Source organism: Astatotilapia calliptera, unplaced genomic scaffold (genome assembly GCF_900246225.1).
Source record: "Astatotilapia calliptera unplaced genomic scaffold, fAstCal1.2 U_scaffold_101, whole genome shotgun sequence".
In the NCBI taxonomy this organism is placed as follows: Eukaryota; Metazoa; Chordata; class Actinopteri; order Cichliformes; family Cichlidae; genus Astatotilapia; species Astatotilapia calliptera.
In genome coordinates, this window is record NW_020535621.1 from 29,415 (window position 1) to 39,084 (window position 9,670).

Here is a 9,670-nt window from a genome sequence, read left to right on the forward strand (position 1 = left end):
ACTGGTAGAAGTTCACGAGGATGTCTGAGGACAGGTGGTTCTTTCTCAGAGTCCTCAGAAAAGAAGAGGCGCTGGTGGACCTTTTTGTCCAGCTTGGAGCAGTTGGTCATCCAGGTGAGATTCTTGGAGATGTGGACACCCAGGAACTTGAAGCTGCTCACACGATCCACAGCTGTACCTTTGATATAGATGGGTGGATGTGGGTAAGCATTCCTCCTGTCACTCCTTGATCTTCTCTGTGTTGAGATGCAGGTTGTTGGTGTCCCACCAGTCAGCCAGATGATTCACCTCATCCCTGTCGGCGGTGGGAGTGGAAATGTGTGCAAGTGGAACAATAAAAAGCAACAAAAGAAAGAGGAATCTTCACATCTTCATAAACCACAAAAGCTCATTTGGATCTGGAAGTAGGCAGGTTATGGAAATGACAACAATTCTACACAGCAAATCCAGCATGTCCTAATTAACACTGTCAGATTTGATTTCAACACTATTAAAGTGTCTATATGGGTCCACACCAGAGAGTGTTAATTTAACTCTTTTTGGAGAGTTGGTACGTTAACTCTGATTTAGTGTTAAACACCAAATCTGTCTGGAGTTGATAATTTAACACTTGGTGTTAAGAGTTTATATATTAACTCTCAAAGAGTATTTTAGTTTAACTACGTAAGAGTTATCTTCTAATTCATTCTAAAAAGCAGGAATTTTACTGTTCTGAACTTCTAGAAATTTCTTTTGGAAATAAACATTTACTAAAAAGATGCAATGGTTTTTGAAAAACATTTATTCTGAACTGTGCACCACAATTTCAAAACATTTTCTGGAAGATGTAACATTATACATGTTCTCACTTTCATTAGAATTTTGTTTATCAAAAGGTCTGACATGGTAAATGCAAATAACAGCATCTCATCACTTATTTCTTCAATACAATATGCATGTCCTTCATTCATCACTTTGTGGAACTGCAACGCACTTCTGCTCTCCCCCATATTCCATCTTCACAAGCATATCCTGTGAGATTGAATAAAAATTAGTTGACACTAATTAATGGCACAAATAATCCAGTAATCAATTGCAGCACAGTAAAAAAAAGGAATCCTCTTTGAGCCATTTTAGTTTGTTTTAGCTGAAAGTGCATTCAAAAATTATACTGGGGAAAAACACATTTGCTTTCTTTATGTGTAGTTTTGGAGTTCCAGAGGGTTCTGTAGTGGGACCGATGGAATTCATCTTGTTCTTTTCCCTCGCAACTATTTCATGCTTACTTGGACGGTTCTGAGATCAGATGAAATACAAAATAGTTTTGTCTATTTAACATAAAAAATGATTTGAATTGGGACATTTAGCATGTCGAGAAAATGAACTAAGCCCTAACCCTGCCTGTAAGTGATGACCTAGTCGACATTAAGAGGTTAAATTGTTGCCGTTATTAAAGCTGCTCTGCTGTAACACCAGGTTATACCAGTAGATGGGAGCAGTTTCTAGTGTTACTGGGAGGTTTAACAGGAGGAACTCTGTGCTGGTTTAGGTGATGTGTTCCTGAAAGATTTCTGGGATAAGTCACATGTTCATTTATAGTTCATCAAACAATAAAATAAAGGCCTAGCTTACAAGGAAATATATCACTTGTACTTCCTACTTTTGCCTATGTCATTTGTGGCACATTGCAAACATGTAAAGACAATTTGTTAGTAGCAGCAGCATTTTAAGTTATGTTTAGCGTGCAATGTAAAGAAATGATGCTGCTGATCAAAAGCTGGAATGATGGCATTGATATTATTGATCGGTTTCTGAGGGACTAATAAAAAGAAATAAAATCTCTTCAGTCTCAAACACAAATAAATTATGCACTGCAGCTTTTCTTTGTAGTTTGCCCCCACTGAATGATGTCCCTGCTGATTTTAGTCTGTGGTTGCGGAGCAGAGGTGTGTATCGGTTAGCCACAGTCAAATTCAAACAAATCATCTTTTCCATCAGACACTAGGTGAAACCCACAACCACATGACAAAAACAACTAAAAAAAGAAAAGACTTTTAAGTGAATACCATGTACGCCCATGACATCACCTCATTGCTACCAACTTAATGACTTTGTCATTTAAAAAAAAAAAGCCTGACAAAACATTTCTGCGCAGCCGTACTGATCAGTAGTGAGTCTGCAGACACAGAAACTGTGCTCTGGCTTCAGTGAGCAGTGGTGCACAGGAGCCATTAGAAGACGGGTCCACTCTGGTCATAAAGGGATGGGCTTGGTCAACAACAATAGTCAGGTAGGCTGTTGGGCCTACGAGGTGGAAAGTAAATAAGCTAATCAAATGAGTGATTTGGTCATTTGATATCTGTGTTAATGAGCAGTTGAATCAGTGTACCTATGATAGGTGAGCGTGTAACCAACCTTACATTCTCCTGTCCATCTCTCTTTTAAAGAAACCGGTCAACTTTCCATGAAACCTTTTTTTCTGACAGAGAGATGAAAAGTCTGATATTATTCTGTCACGGGTCTGGGTCCGTTGGACCCAGTATGTGGAGTTTCATGTTTTTGTTATTTCATGTTTGAGGTTATTATGTTTTGGTTTTAGTTTGCATCAGGGATTGTTTTCTTGTTCTCTTGTTGTGTTGATGATGATGATGTTTATGATGTCTATTATTAGAGTTCCATGTTTCTGTTTATCTGGGTTTAAGATGTGGGTTTAGTTTCATATGTCATTTCCTGTCTGTCTCTCTGTCGAGCCTGCGTGTGATGTTTTATTGTGAAGGTCTGCGTCTTATGTGAGTGTGTTCAGTTTTACCTCTGTCTCGTCTTACGGATTATTCCCAGCTATGTCCACCACCTGTGTGTAATTCCCGTGTTTCTCTGTGTATTTAAGTCGTGTCCTCCGTCATTGTAGTTGCTGGTCCGTCTGTGTTTCCACCCTGCTTCATCTGTGTGTTTCCCTGCAGTCAACCATCATCTGTTTCCGCCCGCTCTCATTCATGTCCAGGTTCGTGTTCTGTAGTTAGTTTGTTCCCAGTTTAGTTTAGTCATTGCTCCGTTCGCCGTTTGTCCATTTCCTTTTTGTGTTTAATAAACCACCCTCACACCCATACAAGTGCCTGCGTTTGGATCCTCCTTTATTTTCCACACGGCTCATCTCACTCGCCGTGACAGTACGGACCAGCCAGATATGGATCCAGCGGCATTCACCCCACCCACGGAGCTTCAGGACCTCATCACGAACTCCGCCTCAAACATAATCAACCTGTGGCTAGAGCATGAAGGGGAGGCATTCCTCCACGTTCTGGAAGCCAGACTGCAACAGCTGCTCACGGATTATCCCTGGCTATTGGACTCGCTACACCCACTCGTGCAAGACTTCATCCTTCACGAACTTCACCTACACCCACCAGCCGCTACCGCTTCCCAACCCAGCCGGACGCCGGAGGTTTTGCCCGGCCCGCCGGAGGTTTTGCCCGGCCCGCCAGAGGTTTTGCCCGGGAGGAAGCGACGATCGCGCCGTCGGCGCGTCACCCCACAGCTGGAGAGTGGGACTTCGGAACTGCCGGTGTTCCAGATCAACTGGCGTTTAGATCAACTGGCGTTGGTCGAACAGATGTGTGGCAGTCTTGTGTTTCAGGAGCTGCTACCGACAAACCAGCAAAAAAACGCCAAATGTGTCATCTGTGACACTTGTGAGGTTGTCTCAAACACACTCCGTCAGTCTTGATGCTGTTGAACAACAAAATGTTTAAAAATGTGGCGAGTTTACCTGGTGATATCCTCATGCGCGACGCGATCGCGAAAACAGCAAACAAGTAACACCACGCCGTTGTTGTTCACAGGACAGCAAGAGTAAACGATCGGGAGACCCTTGTCGTCGTTATCGTTCCCCTCGCACGGTTTATTTCACCGAATTCAGCGTTTTTGCTCCACAACTAAAGCGAGCAGTTTGCTCTGTGCACCAACATGGAGTCGAGTCAACCAGCGCCACCTCTGGCCAAGTGCCACAGCCTACAGCCAGATCAACTGGTGACACACATCTGCAGCACGTTTGAATTCGTGTCATGCACATTTGTACCTTTCAATTGTGTGTTTGTGCGTCATGCAAATAAACACTTATGCAGACTGTATATCACAACCAACTCTAACATGTTTGTTTGCAGAGGGAAGACACAGACAGACTACGCTAACGACATGTGATGTTACAACACTGGTGAAATATTAGTGTGTTCACGACATTTTTCGTATGGGCAAAAGTACTGATATCAGGATGGTGATTCTTATGTGTATGTCATTTGGCAATCTTTTCCACATGCACAGTGCAAAGAGAACTCAATGGTTGAGACTAAACAGCTGTGAAAACCATTTGTTGGAGACGCTGATCAAAAAAGAAAGCTTTAGTTTGTTAAGGGAATTGAATATTGGACCGTGGACCAATATGGACAAAGGTCATGTGATCTGATAAGCCCAGATTTTCCTGTACAATGAGCACATTAGCGTAAAAAGAGCTACTGTTGAAGTGACACCATCATGTTTTCTGTGTACTGAGGATTGGGGCCGCTTTAGCAAAGTTATGTGGCCGATCGTGGCTCAAGAGTTGGCAGTTTGTCTTGTAACTGGAAGATTGCCGGTTCGAGCCCTGGCTTGGACAGTCTCGGTCGTTGTGTCCTTGGGCAAGACACTTCACCCACCGCCTACTGGTGTTGGCAGCCTCGCTTTCTGTCAGTCTGCCCCAGGACAGCTGTGGCTACAACCGTAGCTTGCCTCCACCAGTGTGTGAATGTGAGAGTGAATGAATAGTGGAATTGTAAAGTGCTTTGAGGGTGTCAAAAAGTGCTATATAAATGCAATTCATTATTTAAAAAAATTTGGTCAGGGCCAGTTTTTACATAAGTGGATTTTTTTGCGTTACCTAATGGCACATCTTCCAAGATGACAATGTCAGGAGAGACAGAGACAGACAGACAGACTTTTATTTTTAACAACACACTTTTTACCAATAAATAAACATCAAGACATCACAAGTTTTGTCACAAAGGGAAAAGAAAAGAAAAAACAAAACTGTCACATGAACATAGATCTGAAGTACAAATGGCCATCTATAACAATGCCACTACTCATTCACTCTCACACTGGTGGAGGCAAGCTACAGTTGTAGCCACAGCTGCCCTGGGGCAGACTAATAGAAGCGAGGCTGCCATATCGCACCATCGGCCCCTCTGGCCAACACCAGTAGGCAGTAGGGTAAAGTGCCTTGTCCAAGGACACAACAACCAGGACAGAGAACCCGGGGATCGAACCGGCGACGTTCCGGTTACAGATACGCTTCCCAACCCCCTGAGCCATGGTCGCCCCAGCCATGGTAGTTTATAATCTAAACCCTCCCTCTATATGACATCTGGGGTAATAACCATCTCCACTTCCCTAATTTCCCCTCAACTGTCCCCAACACCCCTTCCCAGTTCTTGTTTACCATATCCTCATCCCCCAAGTACACACCCAAATACTTTAGACCACCCCTTTTCCACTTCAAACCACCTGGAAGTTGCGGGAGTCCAGTGCGCCAACCCCCTATTGCAAGAGCTTCGCTCTAACAAAAACAATAACATCATCAGCATGCAGATAGGTTAAAAAGCATGTTAAAACCTGCTAAACTCATACCAGCAATAGAACACCTAACATTATGTAACATCGGTTCAATAGACAGAGCATACAACATACCAGAGAGCGGACAAAGGAGAGGGAGAGAGAGGTTTCTGCCCAGATGGACCCTACTGTTTTCTCGCCCCTGACTGTCTTCACTACTGGTGAACTAACTGCTAACTGCCCGTTTCTGATTTCCCCACTAACAAACTCATTGGACTCGTGAGTACTAACTGGAACTAAAGTGCACATATTTTGTTTATTGCTCAGCTTGAGTGAAGCGGCCAACAGTTTTAAGCCTCACCGCACCCGAACTTCGAATCAGGCCTGCAACAAGCACTGTGCTACCGGTGTAGTGTGGACAGGTTAAATATTCAAATGTACACTGTCTCCTGACTGTGCGCAACAAGCTTGGTTCCTTTTAGAGTTTTTCTTTGACTTTTAACTTTATGACTGTTGTGTTGTTTTTTTTATTAAAGTGCACACACCAGTAGCTGTGGGACCTTTGGTGGTGGTTATTTTCCACACTTCCTTTGCTGTACAGCACCTGGAGTGTAAACTTCATTTTTGTGTGGTTTTCAGCTACTGGTAAGTCCAGTTCAATGTATGGTTTTATGTAATCCAGGACACTGTTAAAGAATAGGCTGTGCCACAGTCAGATTTCATCTTTTTTATTTGTTGTTTAATTGTGATAAATACAAATAAATGACATATTAATATTGGAGCCAATCTGCCTCGGTGTTGAGTCCTTAAACCTGTATCTTTTCTAGTTTTTAAGGAGATTTTATATTAACTGGGGGTGAAATACCCCTTGGTGGCATTGTCATTGTATTATTTTGATATAACCCTTGTTGACCACTTGGTCACATATACTTGTGGCCACACCACCATGAGCACACCTGATCTCGATGTTATGTTTTTTAAATACCATCACCATGTTGCATAAATGTTCCCACTGTAAACCTTCACCAAAGTCCACAGAAGCAAATTTAACCACTCAGCAGCCAAACTGGTAATACCTGTCTTAAATATGGGCTACCAAACAGAAACTGGCTGTGTGCAGGCAGGCAGGGAGAAAGGACCCAAAATCTAGGACTCGGAGGCAAAAGTAAACTCAACAAGACTTTATTGCTGATAGCAACAGAACAGGAACTTCACTAAACTGAGAATCCAAAACCGAACTAAGCAGGCAGACAGATCACAGTTAACGTGAGAGTACGATGCGACACCGAGCAAAGGCAAAATAAAACAGGAAACAATACACAAAGACGGAGACTAAGAAACACGGACTTTAAACGGGCAGAACTAAACCTAAACCAGAATAAGCTGGAACATACTAAATAATACTAATCATCGTCATCATCATCATCTCCTGACAATAGATCAAGAAAATAACTAAAAATACAAAATCAAACCCAAACATGAGAACTCGAAATGTTGGGTCAAATTGACCCAGAACCGTGACACTGCCAGAGCCAAAAAATGAACTGGAAAAAAAAGTGCAATTACTCTAATGTCCACTTGAGGCTCCAAAAGCGAATTGGTTCCCACAGACAACCACATTGTCCAGTGCAGTAAAACAACAAGTACACGGACCATCATCTTTACTATGATAACAATGAGCTGAAACTGTCTGACCCTCATCTTTGACCTCCCCACCCCCATGAAGAAAACACAACATTACCTGTGCTTCGTCTGTCTGGTTGTTTTTGATGACTGGATGCTTTGATGTTGTACTTGACATGAGTCAGGATGTCATCTTCTCCAGTTTCCTCTTGATCTGCTGAAATGATCCAACATAAAAAAAACTGTTCAATTAAATATCTAAACAGAGATTACATTTAAGAAAGCACAGACACTGTGCTCCATCCCCACAATTTGGACATCACAGAGTTACTCGGTAAACTGAGATTTTCATCGAGCATGGTGCTCAGACTTAGCCAGCATGTACTGTACATGTTTGGTTGTAAGATTGTAACCCCTTTGTAGTGGAGACCTGTGTTTGGACATTGAGAAGAGGTAATTTCTACATCTCTTAGTACTGTTTTGCCTGCGTTCTGCCTCTCTCTGTATGACCCACACACAGAGGGATTCAGTAGCTCTGAACATGCTAATAAGCAAGACGTCTGGGCAAAACTGCTTTCCGCTGATTCTCTGCAGCTTTATTTCTCTCTGTGCAACATTTCCTGGCATTTGGAGGTTGTCTGTTAAGTCTGCCTCTTTACTCGGAATCAATGAGATGTCACGGAGGTTGACACGCAACATGGCGCCTGTGTTCGGCTTGGCCGCTGTTGCTGCTCCGTGTGTTTGTCGACTGCTTCAGTCGACACCCAAGTCCTTAGAAGCAAATTTAACCATTTAGCAGCCAAACTGGTAAAACTTGTCCACATATGGGTGAGGTTCTGTGCTATAAAGTTTAATCAAACTATCAAACAAACTTCCAGAGATGGAAAAAACTGACAAAAAATGCAATTACTCTAATGTCCACATGAGGCTCCAAAGGTGAATCAGTCACCACAGACAACCATATTGTCCAACCCAGTAATCCAACAAAACAACAAGTAAAATGATCCCCATCTTTACTACGATAACATGGAGCTAAAACTGTCTGAACCTCACCATGAAGAAAACACAAAATTACCTCTGCTTCGTCTGATTGGTTGTTGTTGATGACTGGATGTTTTGATGTTGTACTTGACATGAGTGATGATGTCATCTTCGGTTTCTTCTTGATCTGATGAAATCATTCAACATAAAAAAATTGTTCAATTAAATATCTAAACAGAGATTACATTTAAGAAATTTGTTACTGCACAAACAGAAAACTCCATGGCTGCAATGTCACATTTTCAGAGAGGTAAGTAATTGATAAACTGAGCTCCATGCAGCACAGTGCAGAGACATATTGCTCACATACCCTATATCCACTGTTTAGGTGGTGGTAACCCCTTTGTAGTGGAGACACGTGTTTGCTCATAAGTAAGAGAACATTTATACATTCCTTAACTCCGCTTTTCCTGAGTTCTCTCTGTATGACCCACACAGAGACATCCTCTGATGCTTTTTATCTCTTTGTATGACCCCAATGGGATTGGGTAGCTTGGAGATCATTTGGAATGCTAAATAGTAAAGTGGCAACACTACCGTGTTTGGAAAGACTAGATTGGGCTTAGTTCTAAAAATGAGTCAAGTAACATGCAAGCATGCATCAAGTAACGACCGCACACATAAAAGTGCAGGAAGTTTGATTCTCACCTTCAGGTTTTCTGTGAACACATTGTTTCACCAGCAGAACCAGTAACACCAGTAGAACCACAGCACAGACTGATCCAACACATGACAACACAGGTATGAGAGGGGAACCAGGGCTAGCAATGGAGGCAGGAGGAGAAGTGGATGTAGGTGGAGGTGTGGTGGTGTGTTCCCCTAAAATAAAGCAAACACAGTCACTAAGTTGTCGTCACATTGTGAATGTTGAAAGCTGCAGAAACACAGACAGGTGAGTGTGTCACCTGTGACAGTGATCCAGCTGGATGGAGACTCTCCATGACCGCTGATGTCACACTTGTAGAGGCCTTCATCAGACCTGGAAACATGCTGGATGGTCATGTGACCTGTAGTCTGCTTCCTGATGAGGGAGCCATCTTTATAGAAAGCAGCTGGGAGGTTGGAGGGAGTGGTCTTTGTTTTACAGCGCAGAGTGACGTCATCTCCCTCCATCACAGGGAGGACAGGACTCTGCAGGATCACTGATCCACCTCAACACAGACACAAACTACAGCATTTCATCCATTTACACACAGCTTCATCAACACTAACTCCACACACTCAGCTTACCAGCGACTGTCAGGTTAACCATGTTACTGATGGGGCCCTCTCTGGACTCACACCAGTAAACTCCACTGTATGATTGGTAAACCGTGATGTTACATGAAGAACCAGCTGGTTCTCCCCACCCATCTCCACACTGAGTCCTCTGTCGTGTGCTTGTGTTTCTCCTCAGAGTCCATCCATCAGAGCTGTCGTCCTCCTCACAGCTCAGAGACACAAA

The 9,670-nt window shown here is 42.9% G+C and overlaps 1 long non-coding RNA gene across 1 annotated transcript; it reads right to left on the reverse strand.

Moving 5' to 3' along the window:
• Nucleotides 1–984: 984 nt before the first annotated feature.
• LOC113017322 (uncharacterized) lies at nt 985–8,990 on the reverse strand. The gene is made up of 4 exons (XR_003271449.1): nt 8,875–8,990; nt 8,261–8,353; nt 7,304–7,402; nt 985–1,011 (listed from the first exon to the last, which is right to left on the reverse strand). It is a non-coding gene; the product is annotated as an uncharacterized LOC113017322 (long non-coding RNA).
• Nucleotides 8,991–9,670: the final 680 nt, after the last annotated feature.